We start from the raw sequence: 22068 nt of genomic DNA on the forward strand, positions 1-22068 counted from the left end.
AATAACCCTGCTCGCAGAGCAAGATTACTTTTGACGGATATCGAATCATTTTCCATCGATGTCCTATAGGCGGATTCGAGAAGGATCCAGTGGTAGAGTGCGCTGCGAGAGTTTGGGAGAAAAGTCGTCAGAAGCGATTATTTACATTCAAAATCAAATTTTCTCCATCAAATTTACTTCACTTTTTGGTATATAGTCTCATGTTTTCCACTGGCAATGGCTTCTTAAAGTCTTTAAGCAGCTGTTGAAAACAAATCCCACCCAAGTAAGCCGCGAATTAAAAATCCGGGAATTCATAACCAAGATTGTGCGGTGGAGGCACTGCAAGAGATGTGCTGTTTAACCGGAAAAATCATATGCAAGCACACACCGGATGGAAGCTCATCCCGAAGAAAACAAAATTTTCTTGCAATTTGCGACTATTTAAGCTTTCATAAATGGTTGGATTAATCAGAAAACGCGAAAACCGTACTCCCTCCGTATGCTGCCAATGCACTTTTTTGGCCAACGACACTTTTTTCGTGGTTCTTGTGACGACCACCAGATGTCGAAATGATCGATGAGCTTTACTCAAATTCGCCTATTGGAATTGTTGGGTAGCACCAGCCATTCTTATGACCGGGTGATTGGTTTTATTTTTGAACTGTCACTTTTAAGTTTAATTTTCCAAATGAGACAGACCCTAAATGTAACAAAATAATCATACTCATTATGATAAGCGCAACATAACAAAACGCAACCGGATGAGTGTCATCTTCATGGCTTTCCACTCAAGATACATATTCATTCAATCAATGGTGGGCAGCGGAAAGTTTTCAATTCATAATAAGTTGAAACGCAGGTGTTAAGTTCCAGTTGGAATTTAGAACACCGAAGAGGAAGAAGAATGATGCATTGGAATGTTAACCCCAAAATGGAGGAATCACCCAGCACGCTCGAGTAGGCGATAGGTCTTACCTGTACCACTGCTGCTGTATCAAAGCGTTGATGCTCGCTGCTGCGCGCAGAGTGTGGGTTTCGCTGTTACCGCGCGCGTTACATGGTAACGCACAAAGTGTGTGTATAGAAGGTCGAGCATATGGCTAGACTGTATCATACGTCATTGACTCAAAGAAGTGTAATGAGCTAATGACTCCATATCCACGCCACACATCCTCCTCCTGTCCAAAAAAAAATGTGTGTCACGTACTATAGTAAAATAATAACACTGATTCCACTATTGGGTTAATAACACCACCCAAGAGAAAAAAAAATGGTATTTCGGCTCTGTCACGGTTACTACAACTTTAAAGTTAATTAACCATGTGAACATTCCACTCATACACTGCTAAAAATAACTGTATATTGTAAATGTGTCGTGATTATAAATATTTGCAATAGCACCACAGCACAAAATATGGCTGCTTTTCTTTACCATGCTGTGTTATTATTTTGAACATGCGCGTGGTAAAATTAACAACAGTGATGTTATTTTGTCAAACAATCATTTATCATGACAACATTTGGAAATAGTAATTTTGAATAGAATATCATGGTTAAAACTACCCCAACATTTATTTCAGTGTATGGAATTTTGATAGTGTGTAATTTGTGAATAGTCCTTTTCAGTGTATATGCTTGGAATCTTTTTTCCGTGTTCACCGCATTTGACAAATTCAGTAGATGGATTCTACAGTTTATATGAATGGGCCTTTATTATGACAAACTTGTCATTTGTATTATTTTGTTTACACACCGCCGTCAGCATGAGACAAATCATGCTAAAGCTAAATTTATTGCGGGACCGTGAACGGTCTTAGCCATCTGTCACTTCCTAGTAGATAATACAAACAAACAAAACGTGTGGGACTACTTTAGCTACTTTCAACAATCCCGTGAAAATGTCTATGATAAATGCGCGGTTTAAATTCTATGACGTACGTCTCATCCTGTCTTGTCCGACTCTACTCGTCAATCAGTGAAAAAAAAACGTTTTTTGTTTTTGCCTGCTCCAGTTATTCACGAAAAAATGCATATTATTCCATGTGAACAGTATCTGCATTAAAATGGGATTGAAACGTACGAAGAGTTCTATTGAATAGAAATTTCGCCAGTTTGAAATGTTCAAAAGTATTTTCATTTTCTTTATTCCAGATATGGTTACGATATGGTTTTTGCTATTCATAGCAAGTTAAACATAACTTTCGAGGTACGCCGGAGGTTTCTTTCCCCTCGCTGAACGACGATTTGTTCCGGTATTTCCATCCTTGTCATTGGACTCAGTAATGGTGCGTCCAGCCGATTTTGGCTGAACGGCGCTATTTCCAGTATTCGCAGTAGTTCGCTGATCAATGTTTCTCCAGGTTTGTACCCTCTTGGTTTGTGATACGTGTCTCTTCAGGATCTGCCCAGTCTCGTCGATCAAAACCAACATCCCATTCTTTTCTTCTCTCACGGTATATCGCCGAGAATCAAAACGAGATTCTGCCTTCTTACGATTTTGCCTTTCAACTACGACCGTATCACCAGGTTTCACTCGACACAGGCGTGCTCCTCGTTTAAAATCTTCTCGATCCTTCGACTGTAGCTTAGAGTATTGGTCTCTGGCGTTCAGTAACTCATCATCAATCGTTACTTTGCTGTGACATAATAGCGGAAGTCCGCGTCTTATTCTTCGACCCATCAAAACTTCTTCCGGGGGCAATTTGGTGACGGAATGAGCAGCTGCGTTATACGCATGGATTGCAGAGCTAAGTTCTTCGATATAATCCGTTCCGCACGATGCTGCAGCATTCATAGCTTTATTAATTAATTTCATGCAGCTTTCGGCCAAGCCATTTTGTTGAGGATGCAATGGTGTAGAGAAGACAACATTGATGCTCCGGTCTGCACAATATTGCCTATAGTCTTCACCATTGCACAGTGGTTCCATTCCCGTAGAAGGGAGGTCATAAATATAAATTACGGAAATTATACGGTAAAATAGTGTACTTTTAGTATTTTTCTGGTTAAACAGCCTATTTTTTAATTATTTGGTAGGCTCAGTCATTATCATACTTTACGCAGCCGATTTCAGTATTAATATGCAAAAATCCAACAAACAACGTTTAATTTACATTCTTGAGGAAGATGCGTGGGTGGGAAGATGCTTGTTATTGTTAAAGTAGTAAACGAAAATAGACATGTTTAATCCACCTAACGGTGTTAATGCCTTTCTAGTGCATATAAAAAATAGTATGTTTGCCATCACTTTAGACTCAATGTGCGATCTGGCTAATTTTTATTTGAAAACAAACACGAACAAATCGGTTAAGTCTAGTTCAACATTTGAAAAGGCACAACAGCCAAAATTTATTCCTTCTGATTCTTTGTCCACATACATAGCTACATATGTAGACGAAGAATCAGAAGGAATAAATATTGGCTGTTACGCCCTATCCAAATGTTGGTCTAAAAGTATAAGTGCCTAAAAATGAGTGAGTTCTTTTGCGCGCTACATACACACACATACACACGCACAGACATGTATCATCTGGTATCTAATACTATGGGTCATCCGGGCACATATACTTGGTATATGAGAAAGGCAAAAGGTTTAATATATGAATTTAAAGTTAAATATAATATATTTTCACATAAATTATCCATATTTGATATACTATTTAATAATCTGCACACAGATAGCTCTTGAGCGACAGCTGAAAAAGTAAATATCTTTTCAGAGATGTCTGAAAATAGAAATCGAGGAGAAAACATGGTTTTCAGTTTCATAAAGTTAACCATGATAAAAAAACATAATACTCGTGTTCATCAATTTTGGTAATTTTTTACCATTTGAAGGGGAAACATACTTTCTTCTACATAAGAAGATAACAAAATTGAGTAGAAAATTCCGTCAAAGAAGCATAGTAAAGCTATTTGTTTACCATTTGCTTGGTCGCAGATGGTGGCAGCTGAAATAGCCTTTAGATGACAGATTAGAGTGTAGATATTTACTTAGAGGATGTTTCTGGAGGGGATTTGAAGGGGAAACATACGTTCTAGGGGGATGAAGATAACAAAATTTAGAAGAAAATTGTGTTTCCGTCGAAGAAACATAGTAAAGTTATTTGTTTACCATTTGCTTGGTCGCAGATGGTCGCAGCTGAAATAGCCTTTAGACGACAGATAAGAGTGTAAATATTTACTTACAGGATGTTTCTGGAGGGGATTTGAAGGGGAAACATATTTTCGTAAAGGATGAAAATAACAAAATTTAGAAGAAAATTGTGTTTCCGTCGAAGAAACATAGTAAAGTTATTTGTTTACCATTTGCTTGGTCGCAAACGGTCGCAGCTGAAATAGCCTTTGAATGACAGATTAGAGTGTAAATATTTATTCAGGGAATGTTTCTGAAGGTGATCTGAAGGGGAAACATATTTTATTGGTGGTTATCATGGTTAATGAAATTCAGAAGAAAATTGTGAATCCGTTCGTTAAACACCAGTAGAGTTTTTCGTTTACCATTTGCTTGGTTGCGGACGGTCCCAGCTGAAATAGCATGTAGATGACAGATTAGAGTGTAAATATTTACTCAGAGGATATTTCAAGAGGGAATTCAAAGGTAAAACATAAGTTTCCTGAGGTATGCCAACATTTTCACGCATAGTTTATTTAGCTGGATTATCTTAAATTCGAAGCCTTATACAGAGCAGATTAGCTCAAATTCTATAAAAATGAAGATTGCATCTTATATAGTATACCATAAAGCAGCAGTTTGGGAATAACTTGTTGAATTTCGACGAAGTCATGTTTTTGGATTTATGACCTATGGGGGAACCACTGTGCATTGAAGGGAGGACCATTGTCAGATTTGATGGTCTGGGGAAAACCCTCTCTCTCAAAAACCGCTTCCAGTACTTTCTTAGTGTTTTCGAAACTCGTAGATTTGACAGGTTTGGCAATAATATACCGAGAGCGATAATCTACTATGACCAGGATCGAGATGCCGCCATACTTTAAATAAGGCCCGTTGAAATCTATTGCCACTGTCTCCCATACGTTCCGCGGTGCAAAGACACGTTGCATCGGAGTTGGTCTTTCTGGTTTTCCATTCGTTGCACAAACAGCACAAGAATCCACCCATGCTTCGGCTTCCTTGGGCATGCCAGGCCACCAAACGCGTTCTCTTAATATGCTTTTGAATTTGGCTTTTGATGGATGACCTGCATGAGCAACGGCAAGTGCTTTCTGTCTGAGATTTTGCGGGATAATCGCACAACCAGTTTTAACGAGAACTCCTTCACGTACTACGAGATCATTGCTTAGTACTTCGAAATTCTTCAAATGCTTTAACCAAATACCAGATTCAAACGCATCTGTTACCTAATAAAATAAATATAATGAGATAAGATTACTTCAAATCAAAGATAATTCTAATTTCGTTATGCTACCTCCTGCAGATGGCGATCTTTTGCTGTTTCTTCCCTTATTTCGTCTTCCGTCAGAAAAAGAGCTTGATTTGCTTCCAGAACAGCGATTTCCCAGGGGCTAAAATCTTCAGCAAATGGTTCATCCTCGCCTTCATATAGCCTGGATGACGGATCCGCTATGTTGTCTCGACCGCAAACATACTCAACATCAAATTTGTAGGGACTAAGTCTCAGAGCCCAGCCATCAGCACGATTTAAAACGCGTTTAGAATTTTCACGTGTTCTGTTGAGAATAAACGTGACACCCTGAGCATCAGTGCGAATCACGAATGGTCTGCCGAGCAAGAAAAATGCGAAATGCTCCACAGCCCAAACTGTTGCTAGAGCCTCGCGTTGATTCTGGGGGTATCTTTTTTCGGTCGGTGTTAGGGCCTTAGAAGCAAAACTTATCACACGGGGTGGATGATCGATGTCTTGCTGAACAAGAACAGCGCCAAGGGCATTTGGAGAGGCATCCGTGTAGAGAAAAGTTTTGTGTTTTTCCGAGAAGTATCCAAGAGATATGGTGCAATTCATAATTTGCTTCTTTAAGTTTAGAAAAGCACTCTCTTGCTCCAAGCCCCATATCCAGCCATCGGCCCTAGTCGCTGCCCATAAAGGACTAGCAATGTCTGCAAATCCCTTGATGTACGGACTGACGAAGGAAGCTAAACCCAAAAAGCTTCGAAGTTCAGAAACTGTAGATGGTTGTCTAAATCTTCGGATGTCCCTAACTTTTGTGTCGTCAATATTGAAGCCGTTTTCATCTAGTTGGTGACCGATGAAGCGAATTTTTGTTTTGTCGAATTCGCATTTCGCTGAATTGATGGTCAGGTTGTGGACTCTGAGGATTCTTAATACTTCGGACACTGTTTCGCGCAGCTTCTCTAAGCTATCCGCGAATATGAGGACGTCGTCAATATAAATTATTATGTTTTCACAGTTAACTCCGAACATCAGTCGGGTGAATCGGAACATGCCATTCTCCGATAGGAAGGTTGTCAAGTCTCTCGACTCCTTGTGCAACTCTAAGTGGTAGAAGGCGTTTGTCAAATCGAGTTTTGAAAAAAATCTCGCTCCATGAAGTTTGACTTTCATCTCTTCAATTAGCGGTAATCGGAAATACTCTCGTTTTATTGCATGATTGGGCGCACGCATATTAACAACGAGGCGGAAATCGTCCTTCCCTTTGGCGACAGCTGACATGCCGCTAATCCAATTAGGTGCTGTTGTAATACGCTCTATAATTCCTCGCCTTTCCATGTCCTGAAGTCGTTCACGTGCGCTTTTCCTGTATGCTGCGGGCACGTTGTAGTAGGCGTTCCTAACTGGTGGGACAGTCTCGTCCACGCTGAATTTAACCAATACACCCGGAACCTTTGGAAATATTTCGGATACGTCCACTACTTCACATGTGTTTACCATTGCGCCAACTTGCAACAGTCTCAAGTCGCTTGCGGTCGATCGTCCTAGAAGAGAGCGACGTCCTTCGGTTACAACCAGAAATTCGGTGGTGAGCAAAGGCTTATTATGGCCAACTACTTCGATTTCTGCTTTGAACGCGCACTTAACTGATATAGGTTTATCTGACGCGTACGCTCGCAAGTCGTTGATAGTGGACAGTTCGATCGGTTGTAGTACAGCCTTGCCTGCGTGGAATTGACGCTTCAATTGGACCCAATCCTGACCACCGATAATATTCACATCTGCCCCAGAATCAATAAGAAATTTGATCGGGTGTGAAGATCCAATTCGACATTCAATAAGTACGTCAGTTAGTGAGAGCGCATTGATTTGCTGGAAATGGGAAATTGATAAAAACACATGTTATGAACGAAAACATACTGTATTCTCCAAAGATTGAAAAAGAAACGAAATACAAGTTGATCACTCAAGCTAATCGCCATTTACCTTCTTCTCATTCTCGTCATCTGTCCATCCTGGAACATGGTCCTTCTGTTCTTGAATGTGATTGGCATCCTTACTGCGACCGGTGCGACATGCTACGGCAAAGTGTCCTGTTTCTCCACATGCGTTGCACTTGCGGTCGTTTGCTGGACAAGTTCTAAACTTATGGTATAAACGGTAACACTTTGGGCAACGAGAGCGTCGTCCTACCCCACGATAGCTGTTATTATCTTCTCTTCTCTGATGCTTAGCATGTATTTGGTGATTACCCGGAGGAACGAAACGGCGCTTCCTTGGAAATCTGTCACCGTATGTTGTTTGACGATTTCGTGTTACTGCAAATGCCTGGGAAGATCTGGATGGTCCTGCTTCGGCTTCGAATGCCTCCTCACGTGTTGCCGATTGTACAATGAAAGCTGTTTCATACCCAAAGGTGCGGGCTGTCTTGGCCAATTCTTTGTTCCGCATACCCTTCAATAGCTGCATTCGGACAAATCTATCCTCGTCGGCGCTGCTATATCGGCAGAGGCGCACTTTTTCCATAAGCCTTGCATGGAATGTGATTGTAGGCTCATCTAGTTCTTGGCGCAGGTTCGAGAAAGCTTCGTGTTCTGCCGTTATGTCTACCATGGACTGCAGGTAGTTTTCGATACTCTTAACGAAAATACCATAGCAATTAGGTTCACGTAGGCTTGGGCGCAATCTTGCTGCTCTTACGATCCCTTGCAGCTTTTCTCCCATGGAGAGAAACAAAATTTGCGATCGTTTTGCGGGATCGTTTACGTTGGATAGCGAGGTTGCAATTTCAAATCGATCAATAAATCTATTCCATTGTTCCCACATCTGATTTGCAGGGACGTCGTTCGGGAATGGTTGAATATTTTCCCAACGAATATTTCCCGAACTGGTTGACGGTCCGGGGGTCTCGATTCCAATGTTCCAACTACGGTCATCGTCGTGATGGATCGGAGCGACTGTAGCACGAGCTTGGTAAGTGTTCATGTCCTGTAGCAATTTATTTAGCGTGCTCTGCATTCTGTCCATTCTAAGGGCGTAATCCTGGTTTCCTCGCAGCGTCATGTCACGATCTTCTCTGGGTTCGATGTTTCCGTCTTCATTATCATCGGTGTCGTCATCACTTCCAAGTGTCTCGTTCGCGGAACTAACGTCACACTCGTCCAACTGTTCTTGCTTGACATGGTTAGCTGCTTCTTGCTGCCATTCGCTGATGTGTTCGTCTTCGTCTTCCGAATCGCTGTGCGGCTCTGGAGCCCTCACGTACTTTCCTCCGGTTGACATTTTCAAAATTCGATGTGTGCTTTAACCTGGAACTGATGAAATAAATAATGATTTTTCACTATTTCATCATACTCCAATCTTGTTTCTGGCCTAATTATATGTTTATATCCTTTACAGGTAAACTTTTTTATTCGAATGGAAACTACATATCGACCAGAGCCATTTGAGTGGGCGCGGTCAAATCAACTGGGCATGGTATTTTCTAGTTGTCAGTTTCTGACCCGATGTTTATGTGAACTAGAAAAATCGTTTTGACCCGTTTGCCAACAAAACCCTTTGGACCATTTCTACATCAAATATGCGCGGTCATCCCGATCCGCTTCTGACAAAAACCGCTGCGGCCATTTCTATCCCGCAAATAAGCGCGGTCATCCCGATCCGCTTCCGACAAAAACCAGCGGCCTTATCTGGTCCGCAAATAAGCGCGGTCATCCCGATCCGCTTCCGACAAAAACCCAGCGGCCTTATTTGGCCCGCAAATATGCGCGGTCATCCCGATCCGCTTCCGACAAAAACCAGCGGCCTTATCTGGCACACAAAAAGAAAAGCGCGGTCATCCCGATCCGCTTCCGACAAGAACCACACGGCCATTTTGATTCATAAACAAAAAGGATTATCTCCATCCGCTTCCTACCAAAACTGTTAGAAGCATTTTGGATCCGTACTTATTTTCCCTTATTTATGATAAAATGGTGAGTATTCACATCAAAACTTACACAAGTTAATTATTTCACTTGTCACTCTTAACGCGATCTACCGAGCCGGCCATTTTGTTCCCAACACTTTTCCACACATTTTGTGATTTGAATTTACAATTTTATATACGATGGAAATGTATATTTTCCTGCGTGGTGGGTGATTCCTCAAAAGAAAAACAAGATACGTTTTTCTAAAAGTTTATTTTTTTAAACCGAATTTTCCACTGGAAATGTATCCTCCTGGCAGGATCGCCAAAATGTTAACCCCAAAATGGAGGAATCACCCAGCACGCTCGAGTAGGCGATAGGTCTTACCTGTACCACTGCTGCTGTATCAAAGCGTTGATGCTCGCTGCTGCGCGCAGAGTGTGGGTTTCGCTGTTACCGCGCGCGTTACATGGTAACGCACAAAGTGTGTGTATAGAAGGTCGAGCATATGGCTAGACTGTATCATACGTCATTGACTCAAAGAAGTGTAATGAGCTAATGACTCCATATCCACGCCACACATGGAATAATATCGATAATATTCAGAAAGAATTAATCAAATTTCTTGCTGAAGAAAATGATAGAAATGTTTACAGAGGAACAAGCATTTTAATGTTTGCGGAACGGCTTTCACAGTTTGAACGATTGAAGCAAAGGTGTAGTTTGTCTGCTTTGCATTCTTCATCGAAATATTTACAGTAGTGTTTGCATTTAACAAAGTCGATATTCCGATAATCGATTTATTGAAAAAATGCATGGACATCCCCGCACTGTAAAATGTCATCGAACAACTGTATGACTACTCACCGGAAGATGGCAGGAGGGTTTTCCAGCACAAACTAGAAAAAAACATGTTTAGATTCCTCTTTGCTCACTAGATGATGTTGTTATCACCGGCAAATTGTTCGCCATTTCGTTGTATGGGAAAACTCGAAGTGAACCATATTGTTAATATAATATATTTGCTGCCAGTCAGTACTTGGTGGTGCTGTATATCGCAAGATGTCCAGTCCATGTCATCCGCAAAACCAAGAAACATGTAAGACTTGTTGATGATGGTTCCGTTTCTTTGCACATCAGATCTTCGAATTGCACCTTCCAGAGCTATGTTGAATAGCCGATAAGAAAGCGCATCTCCCTCCTTCAATTCATCTAACATCACGAACGAATCGAATGTCCCACCAGATATTCTTACGCTTGATTTGGATCCATCCAGCGTTGCACGAATCAGCCTAATATGATTTGCCGGATATTCTAGCATTAAATGCCACAGTTTGGCCTGGAGCCGCAACTAGCATGCGGCTTCTGGCCTGGTTTTTCTCATCTGTCACTATTTAGCACTCCACATCAAACCAGCCGTTTGTTTCGTGGTACCATGTATCTCTGTGGCTCATGTATCTCTGTGGCTTGACTTGACTCTGTGGCCTGGTGGAACAATGAATTGACCGCCTGGTGGACTTGTTGCCACAATGCATTCAAATTGTCGCCAGCTGGGTGTCCTTCGATTCTATTGTCGAGCTTATGAGCGAATTGCTTCGAACGCCCTCGCCTGATAGTTGCTGTATATTCAGCCCCATGATTCTCTCACGCCTACAACCGGTGATGCTGACCAGCCTTGCGAGAATCTTATATACCACCAGCTTGTTGTCAGAGTCGATATTTGCGCCTCGGAAGGTCCTCACATCTATGACATCTGAGAAAAGCCGACCCTCCACCCACCAAAACATGTTTGATTTGAGAACACGTATCGCCATTTGCGTGTCTCCAGGTGTGCTTCCGAATTTTCTTGCCTGCAAAATAGGTGCTACAGATAGCCATTCCTCTGGCTGTGTCTAAATTGACTAGTCTCAGGCCGTTGATTTTTTTAAAACTATTTTTGCGATTGATCTATTAGGTGATCTCTGGGAATCCGTAATAAAGGACATATTCTGTTATGTACCAAAATTTGCAGTTTGCTGGCTCTTTCTTTATGATCTTTATGAACCTAATTGTCCATTCTAGAACCCTATAGGGCCTCTCTAGAAAATAAGTAGAGGGGGTCAGTTTCGTGTTTTCCCTGAGTAGCACTTATATTGGAAATCAGTTTCTGATACTGATATAAGGTCAAATTTGATCATATATGAGTTACTTCAACCGATAACCATTGATAAGTTTCTCTTAATATTCGAAGAAATTTAAATGTTGTATTTTATGCTTGCTGGTTTATTTTTATTATTACCAGACTGAGGCCGGAGTGGCCTGTGCAATAAATAAAAGTTTTCTCCATTCAGCTCGGTCCATGGCTGCACTTCGCCAACAACGCAGTCTGCGTGGGTCAGCAAATCGTCCTCCACCTGATCGATCCACCTTGCCCGCTGGGCACCTCGCCTTCTTGTTCCCGTCGCATCGTTGTCGAGACCCATTTTCACTGGATTACTGTCTGACATTCTGGCTACGTACCCGGCCCACCACAGTCTTCAGTGCTTGCTGGTTACCTGAGTCTATTTGCATTACAGATCGTTGGAGACACAGATTAGAAGTAACGTAGAAAATAACGATCTAGGGCTGTACCCCTGACGTCAGTAACATCAATTCAATAACTTTTGATATTGACAAGGTACTCGTTAGGTCACTGGCTAAACGCAATGCTCTTATGAACGACGTGTTATCTATTGAGACTTCTCTCGGCTACCATGAACACCCATTTCTCCAATTTTCTCGAACGGTTCAGTGTCCGTTCATTTTTGGATAGGTGGGTTTTCCACCCGCCAACCAACTTATTTTCAATCGGTCCTCTTAGTACTATGATATTACTAACATGCATCTAGCCTTGCGTATTCATCTCATCATCGATTGGTTCGCGGAATGGGTAAAACATCGAGAGGGCCGCCTTCAAATCCCCCCACATCGGGCTCTTATTGGTCCCATTTCGGGGGTGGACAACTTTGAGATGATGTGTGATTTCATATTTATGAAATGCCGAGTCTCACGTGGGACAGATAAGGCGAATGCTTTCAATTTCATCACCTATTGTGCTAAATAAATTAATGACCGGTTTTAAGCTTACATTGTATTGCAACAAGCAGCATTATCACTGAATCTTGGCTTATTTGGCATGCGCAAGGTGCAGTAGTCCGCTTGTTTGTGCCAGGGTGGGTGGTTTGGTTGGATGGTGAAGTACAACCCGATGCATGTCGGCTGACTGATGGCTCCACTCGGTTGAGATGGTGAAATGCAGTGCGTCGTCGGGCAGTTTAGCTGAGAGGTGCTCGGTTTCATTGACATTCTTCTGCCTACGGAATACCAATCGATTACACGTTGCCGAACGGGGGTGGTGGCCAATTGGATCGAGGATGTTTGGCCGGATGATATGGCGAAACTTTGCGTGAGACTTTGAAGCGGGTGGCATTCGGTTTAATTTGATTTTGTGTATGTTTTCGATATTCGTTATAATCGCTCAGTTTAGTGAAATTTGCACAGAAAATGATGGCCGTAGGAGTTGCATTCAAGTATCAGGTTCAACAGTACACCAAATGTAGTAGTAGATGTAATGATATTGCAGGATACAAAATTTGTACTAAGTATCAAGAGGGTGACTTAGTTTATAAACCAAATCATGGTACGCCTGATATTTCATCAAAGTTACAAGAACAATTCAAGGGACCATATATAGTTAAAAAATAATCCCCAATAAACGTTACGTTGTAAGTGATGTTAATGGTATTCAGCTGACACAATTACCCTTTACCGGGATATTTGATCCTGTCAATATGAAGTTATGGAACATCAAAAATTAATTGAAAGCACATCGGGACGATGTGGATGTCAGGATGGCCGAGCTGTAGGTATTCGTAGTAGGCATTGCATAGAAGAGTAGAGTTAGACAGTAGCAACCAATAAATGTGATGTCAGACAATATCGAGACACACAATAAAGAGGAAGTTACCTAGTCAGCTCTCTGTGTATTGTCTTCAATATAACAATATTTAACAAAAGGATAATTGTACACTGTAAAATCCACACATTTTTATTGGCAAAATCTATTGATTTAACTAACTATTTATATGCAACCACTCTCCACACAATCTACTAATAAAATATTAGAGTGGTACTATTGCAAAAAGATATATACATATTTTTCGCAGTGTAAAATTTTAGATCGAATGAATGCTGGGAATTACTTCAATCTTAAATATAAATTTTTGCAATCAATTTGTCATATCAAGAGAACGGAACGAAAAAAAATGAAATGAAAAATATTTGTTTACATTTTAATGCGTTCTTTCTTTTTTGTTCCCATTCAATTTTTTTGCTAATTATTTTGAACGCTTGATTTGTGTTTGATGCTTTTGGCAAGACAATAGATTGGTCGCATACTTTATCATCTGGTCCATCACGGATCTGCATAGATGTATTGCTGGGAAGGGATAACAAGCAGAAATATTTCATCTACCTTTATATCAAGGACGAGAAAGCATTGAAAATGATACAATTTGTAACTATTTAGAGACGGATATTTTTTTTGTATTTAAGAAACCTATTTAGAAAATATCTTTCAGGTAAATATTACCGTAGAATAAATTCACAGCTCATGAAACATTTTTCTGGCATTTTCCATGTGATGCGATAGAGTCTTGAATGCAAATTATTATTTACATATCATTGTAACAATATTGAAAAGCATACATGACAGATTAACTTAAAAATGTTTCTGTTGCGAGTAAAAGTTATAAAATTCTAGGTGTTATTGTTATTGATTCTTAAAAAAAACGTCATAGATAGTAGCTCTAAATTGGGAATAATAATTCTCTTATTTGGATTGAGTCTGCAGAGCTTATATCAAAGCGTTATATACCGATATACGGTTCTTTTACTCCTTCAAGCTTATACTGCTAATTAGCACTTGAAAATCATATACACACCCAACCGGTGGTTGTTAGATTTTCTAACAATCCTGTATAAGAATCTACCAAAACCTGTATAAGAACTGGGCATATGCGAAATTGTTAGATTCTTATACAAAAAATGTATGAAAAGCTAACAAAATTGTTAGATTCTAGTACTATATTTGTTTAAGAATCTAGCAATTTCGCATATGCCCAGTTCTTATACAGGTTTTGGTAGATTCTTATACAGAATTGTTGGGAAATCTAACATCCGCCGGTTGGGTGCAGTCAATCGCAAAATTGAGCATAACCTAACCTAAGGTAAGAACGTTGCTTTGTAAAAATTCAATGTAGCAAGACAAAAAAGTTACGATACACTGTAAATATCTTCACAATACGGTCTCACATATGTAGAATAATCAGAAATGAGTTGAACATATGAAAATAATGTGAAAACAATTTACAAGAAATTTACAATATTTTGAAACTCTTTCGTCCTGCTACATAGAATTTTTACAAAGCATCGTTCTTACAAAAGATATTCGATTTCGTTACAAGATAAAGAATGTCGATGTCATCGCTGTCCGGAACATCTTTTGCTGGCGAGGATAGGGTGCTAAATGTCAATGAAGGAAAAATACATACGATTTGACAGTTCGGTACCCAACATGTTTCGGACAGCAGAACAAAGGGAACCGAAGCGACAATATTTATCATATAACTAAAATATCTTTTGTTCTTACCTTTCACTTGTTTGCAATTTTGATAAAAATTTGTGGAGTTCTTGCTCTAATTTGAAAGCAATGAATATCAAAGAAGAGGATATTTATTATTTCAAGCATTCAAATTACATTGATTATGTTCATACGAAGAAATTTCATACAAAAACACTCGGTGTATGCTCAATTTTGCGACATCTTATGATAATTTTCAAATAACTTTACATCGGAACAAAATTTCAAACTTTGTACCCTTATTGATAACAGAATGAAAAACACTATTGAAAAACATCAAAAAAATTGATAAATATTTGATTGCCTTTGAAATTGTTAATACATTCATCTAATCCAAAGTGTATAGTCAATTTTGCGATTGTCTGTATACAGCTTATGGGCACTGAAGTGTTGTTATTTGGATTAAATAAAGCTTATTAAAGAGCCTAATGGTTTCCTGGGTACGTTGTAGCTAAATCATATATTGCTAGAAACACCACGGAATACTATTACGGATCAATGCGTACCTACACAATACTATCGCAAAGCTTAGAGTTGGTTGTCCCTTGTTCTGATCGATATTAGAAAACAAATGATGATTTTGAGCGAAAACAAAAATTCAGGAAAACTAGGATCGGTAATGCAGAAATTTGTCATCTTCGTGAGCTTCGTGATTTAGTTTACACGCAATTGAACCGTGAAATTCGTCAGTCGAATCCACACCTTCTTGATTTCCGATCTCATAATATAGAACTACATCAGCAAAAATGTATATACTAGACTAGACTAAGAGGAAACAAAAACAAAATTCAATCAGTAGTAGAATCAAAACAAGAACGGACAATGACCAATCTTTTGATCCGGTCTTCGCCGGTTACAACAACAATCAGGAAAAGTGAAGTGAAGCAACAAAGGTCACTCGAACCCATGGAAACAGACTAAGGTATTAACCAATCCGATCCAGTAAAAACCTGTCTCTTGGTAAAGTGATAACGGAATACTTCTTATAATAGAACTTTTTATTGATATGGCGGTTTTCATTGGGAAACTATAATCGTACCTTACTACTTTTAAACCTAAGAAGAATTTGATTAGATAAATACCCTTTTCGCCTTTATTATAGCTTAGCTTAGCCTTAACTGACTGTACGTACATATCTATGGTTGTTAATCCGTGATTGATTCGAAATAGTGAAATTGCACAATTAATCAACTGAACGGCTGACTGGGATTAGTCAATAAATAATTCTCACTGTGCAAGTTTCAGTAAATCAATAAATACAAAGATCTACAACAGCACCGGCCACGTTCTTAAAGTCAGTTGGGCGAAAAGGATGGACCATTAGTACATGATGATGAAGACCGTGTTTACCTCTGCATCTCTACGAAAATCACAGGAAAGAACTTTTGGTTATGGATAGGTATCGTTGGGGTTGGATTTACTCTGATAAATGTTATGACTGTCGAAGCTTTCTAAACATTAGTGTGCACACGTTATAATTCATCGATCTATCGACCGCATTAAGCAGTCGAAGATTGCTTGTTCATACCATAGGTAAATAATCGATTATTCTGTCAGCACTGCCGAACTACATGGACCAATAATTTACTGAGTGTTATTTTGAATGGTAATTGGAGTTATTCGGAATCATTTGTCAACGTTTTGTCCACAATCATATAATGATCATAGGTTGCTAATATCATCTTCCAAACTTAGACGTACATGTTCATGATAGAATTGGAGGCGAAAGTATAGAATTGATAGTTCCGTTGGGATACGGCAGGCATGAAGAATGTGCATTTTATAGAAGTCGATTTGAAAGCGAGCGGAAGGCAATATTTGTGATGGCACACATCGCACGATCTTCCTTCTGCCAAACTCCCGTATGAAGGGGAAGGGAAGAATATCAGTGTGGAAGCTGATAAATCTCCACTGGCAAAAGGAAGGTGGTTTGATTTGCTCATATGCCATCGCGTGCGGAAGGGTTTTTCTATCGACGAGTACGGTCTCTAAATTTCTAATATGACATCAGCATCTAGTCGAATAGGATGTTTATTGCACAGTTCTGTTTTCTCCATGCGTCCGTTTCGTCGCAACCAACTTAAAGGTTCCCCCAAACACACGCGATGCGACAGTCGCGACGCGATTCTATCACTTAGCGACAGCGATTCTGTCGCCATTGGTATGGATGCGTAAATAGAACATTGCCTGCAGCGACCCAACGATAGAATCGCGGCGACTAGTTGTCGCCGACGCGGCGATCAAATCGCTTAGGTCTGGGGGAGCCTTAACTCCCTCGGAGAGAACAATGCAGAGAAAGGCACTGCTGCTATACCGTCGACCAAGAACAGCTGAATTGATGGATGCCCCCAACAGGGGTAGTACACTAATCCATATCATTGTAAATCGTTTAACTTCACGTAGAAGTAATAGGGGGAATGACGGCTTTGGCAGGTTTTGTTCTATTATTGGCAGGGGGTTTTTTATGACCGATTATGCTCAAATTTGGCCTAAACATTCTTTGCATATCAGAGAATATTGTGCCTCAATTTCATAAAATTCGGTCGACAAAAACCCCCCTGCCAATAATAGAACAAAACCTGCCAAAGCCGTCTTTTTTCCTACATTCAAATAATTAATTAATCATAGGTTGATCGGTAGTGCTGGCAGAAAGATTGATTTCTTCCTTATGTTTCGAAAAATCAATCTTCGAAGCGTTATAACAGTTTTTGTACACAGGGAAATTCGAGGCGTTTTGAAGGATCGTGATGCAGTCTATATGCAGGCCATTTATAGTTTCCTTTGTAATTTTTTCTTCTTCTTATTGGCATTACATCCCCACACTGGGACAGAGCCGTCTCGCAGCTTAGTGTTCATTAAGTACTTCCACAGTTATTAACTGCGAGGTTTCTAAGCCAAGTTACCATTTTTGCATTCGTATATCATGAGGCTAACACGATGATACTTTTATGCCCATGGAAGTCGAGACAATTTCCAATCCGAAAATTGCCTAGACCGGCACCGAGAATCGAACCCAGCCACCCTCAGCATGGTCTTGCTTTGTAGCCGCGCGTCTTACCGCATGGCTAAGGAGGGCCCCTCTAACCCAATCTAATTGTGATTCTGACAACTAAATCTAATTTTTGTGTTTTTTTCTTTTATCAAAGTTTTGTTTGTACTGTCTCTGTCTCTCTGTTCTGTAGATATCCGTTACTCTCGCCATCCGGAAGATGCTGCCAGTCGAATTAATCCTCGAGCACGACGACACGCCACATCGTCCCTTACTACAAATGCCCGGATAAGCAGCCGAAATTCTCTGATCCCGAATCCTAAGTCCTGTCCATCCCTAAACATTGTAAACTAACCTCGAGTCACCACGAGTACGTGGCAACGAAATATCACAATACCCCTCCTTCCATAATAAACATATGTTTCATCCTGCTGAGTTGTTTTACTCATAGAACTACTGATGCAGTTATTGTCTGTTTTTGCTCTGTACAAGCAAACTGTCAAAATCTGTTTTAGTGGCACTCTTTATGACTCTCTTAATTTTTTCCCATTAGAACTTTACGCGAGCATTTCACATGGTGTAAAAAAAAAAAGTGTCAACCCCAATTCAATAGATTTATGTTTCTGTTAACATACATAATTTTTTACCAATTACCTCGTAATTACCATTGCTATTAATGAAAGATAAACTAAGAAAGCCAAAATAATTTACCTAGCAATGACACTGCATTTCTTGCATTCAGCTAAGACTTACTAACTTATTAAATTCACCAGTTTCTTCATAACTTTTGAACGCAATGGCCAATCCTAATCAAATTCAGCTATGCTTCACCCCCTGTCGAATATTGTTGCGAGAAAGTCGATTGAGGATTACTTTATGAAAAGATGGCTAATGTTTTCTGTGGCCTTCTCAAACATACACACCCACTTACGCACAGACATACTGCCTTTTTTAGATCAGTTTGACGAGCCTAGTCGATTGGTATACTCCAAAATCTCTTTTTGCGCCCAAAAACCCCGAGCGTAAATTGAATCAGAGCGTAAACAAAGGGAGCTTTATTTGGAATTTTGAGCGTAAAAAGAGGAAGCGCTATTTGGAGTTTGGAGCGTAAAAAAGTTTGCAATCTTTTAGGTAAACAAAGTTTTATATTTAACTTACTTTTAGTCTTAAGATGTGTCTTTTACCAATTTCGGTATTAGGATCTTCCAAATTATTTTCGTTATCATGGCCATCCAATTGTTTGAGTGCTGAGGTCTTAAGATGTTCTTGGTGCGCTAAGAAATCAAGAAGTCATAAGTGGTGCAGATCCTTTATGACGCACAGTAAGACGTTCATTATCATTTTGAAGTATTTTTCAAGTTTTTCGAGATCCTCCGAACATGAACCAGTGGTTGTGATACATAGGATAGAATGCAACCATTGCCTATGTTCATGCTCATCCAACAAAATCCGGAAGTAATGCCCTAAGATCTACACGCGTAACCAGAGATCTTTCGGCTTGTTCCAAAAATAGCATATGCCCTTTGTGGTACATATAATAGAACGCCTTCATTGCATAGGTTCATGATCCATTCAATAACTGTTTCCATTAAGGAGGTTGATCCGTAGTCCTTGACTCTATGGAGTTCGTAGACTACCTGAAACTCACGGCAACAACAAGAGCTACATGAAATACAAACAAATACCAGGAGGAAGTCACACAATTAGTTTATTCTTCAATATCTGCCTCCATTACGGACCTTGACTCTATGGAGTTCAAAGACTACCTGGCACCAATGACAACAACAAGAACTACTTGGAATGCAAACATATACCAAGAAGGGGTCACACAACTTATTTGTTTTTCAATAACTGCCAATAACTTACGGAGGTTTATCCACAGACCTTAACTCTATGGAGTTCGTAGACGGACGGGAGCACTATTTCGAATGTGGAGCGTAAAAAAAGGAGTGTTATTTGGAATTTTGAGCGTAAGAAAAGGGAGCGTAAAAAGAGGTTTTACAGTATACAATTTTTCTGCAACTGCAAGCTGTCCCATCTTTGCTTAATTTTTTTTATCTATGCCTTAATGGGCAGTATTGGTCTCCGACATTTCCATGAAAAGTTTGCTCTTGGAGTATAATGACTGTACAACTTTGTTGCATGAGAAAGACAAATGTAATGTAAGAAAATTCCCGTAAAACAGATAGATCACTTTTGCGTAGTGTTCTATGGTGTACACACTTAATTTTTTTTACCGGGATCTCAGCGAAATGTTGAACTTTTCCCGAGAATCGCACAGCCGTGCCCCAGCAAACATGTTCTTTGCCGAGATTTCTGTCAAAATTGCTGATAACCAGCAAATAATTTGCCGAAAATCAGCTAACAAACGCTATTTTTGCCGGAATATCAGTTTTTTATTTTGCTGGCGCACGACTGTGCGAATTTTTGCCGAGCTGCAGAAATAAAAACTGAGTGTGTAAGATCTACCAAACCGAGCCCTAGATTAATCCGTTTTTTGAGCTAGAGCAATATTTATGGTAATCCATAGATTCACCGTATTTAGGCTTCTATGACAATAGCAGTTTTTGTAGTATAACAAAAATAACTTTACCCTACAAATGGTTGAAAGACTCAAATTCCTCACGTTTGAGGCTAAACATCGGACCCATTGTTCTACTACGTATTACTGTTTGGATTTCTGAATTTTTAAAGTAATGATTGAAAAGGAGCCCGCTTTTAATGAGATAACGAACAGAACAAAAAATTAAGAAAAGCATAAGTAAAAAAAGTAAAACGAATGAAAACAATATCTACAGTTCCTAAAAGATACATCAGCCAAGCTTGTGACAAGCGCGGTGTCATTATCATCAATATACATAAATCGCTGTCATCATTGAAACGCAGTATGAAAAAAATGTGCTCGGGACATCCTGGCTACGTTCTGGTGATGGCTTAAACAACGTAGGGTGTCAGTAGCCTGACATCAGCAAGGAAATTAGTAAATGCATTTCAAAAATATCTTCACAAATTCTGTTGTGACGTTAGCCACGCCCTTACTACTTGCTCTGCTATTTCTTTCTGTCGCTTACATTTTACATTATTGATGCGACCGAGTGAATTAATGTCATTGAAAACACAAAACAGCGAGCAAAGCAAACATCATTAGCCATAGACTTTGGACAAATTACCGATATCAACCTTGTCCAGGAGCTGCGGAGCGTCAATCAATGCACCGAGCGCTGTCACCACCATTGGCAGCAACGTGTGAAAATATGGACAGCCAAAGAGTGAAATAAATACAAAAACAAACTTTCGATTTTCATTTACCAGCTACTACTGGTACGGTGCGGCGGTTCTTTGCGTCCAACCATGAATGAAAGCGAAATTTTCACGCACGTACGCCGCTTGTCGCGTGTAATTCCTTATAGTGGCATCGCCGCCCCTCCTCGGTGGCCAGCTGATAACCATATTTGATGAACCTATTCATCAAACTGTCAGCCCAAGAACCGGCAATTGAACCACAAATGGCTTTGTCGCGCGGTTTAGTTTATGATTTAACAGTGGGCAGTCAGTCACCTGCAACCAACTGCATAACTGGTGCGATGATAGTAGACTGCAGAAGCAAAGCGCGGGTGAAATTCACTGACGTCAATGGTGCTGCAATTTGCTAATTCACGGATGCTTGATTCCGCAACAATACTCACTTAAGCATCGCCAAAACATGGGATGCCGAAAATTCAGCTAAATCGACTCTCACAATCATAATGCCGAAGTAGTATCTCGCAGTGATTGAATTGTAGTTCTTGAGAATATTATTAGGCTCTTTTAGTAGAATGTCTTGCCATAAGTCGACTTCTTCTTTTTCTCCTTCTTCTTCATCATCATCTTCTTCTTCTTCTTCAAAGGCTTTACATCCTAACTGTAACCTGGCCTGCTTTTTAACTTAGTATTCTGTTAGCATTTCCTCAGTTATTAATGGAAAGCATTTCTATGTCAGCCATATTGCATGAGCATGTATCTTGTGTGGTAAGTATAAAGGATACACTATGCTCAGGGTGTCAAGAATGTTTCCAACCCGAAAACATCCTAGACCAGACCGAGAATCGAACTCGCCATCTCCGGACTGGCAATCCTACGTCAAGTTTTATGATTTTTTTATTCATACGGTTTTGAGGT

The 22068-nt window shown here is 39.9% G+C and overlaps 1 long non-coding RNA gene across 2 annotated transcripts; it reads left to right on the forward strand.

Moving 5' to 3' along the window:
* The first annotated feature begins 1847 nt into the window (after positions 1-1847).
* Positions 1848-18335, forward strand: LOC134212446 (uncharacterized). Of its 2 annotated transcripts, XR_009979277.1 has the most exons (4): positions 1848-2058; positions 2134-2342; positions 8754-9328; positions 18104-18335. It is a non-coding gene; the product is annotated as an uncharacterized LOC134212446 (long non-coding RNA). The 2 variants fall into 2 exon arrangements; XR_009979276.1 differs by lacking the exon at positions 8754-9328.
* Positions 18336-22068: the final 3733 nt, after the last annotated feature.

Source organism: Armigeres subalbatus, chromosome 2, assembly GCF_024139115.2.
Source record: "Armigeres subalbatus isolate Guangzhou_Male chromosome 2, GZ_Asu_2, whole genome shotgun sequence".
Taxonomy (NCBI): Eukaryota; Metazoa; Arthropoda; class Insecta; order Diptera; family Culicidae; genus Armigeres; species Armigeres subalbatus.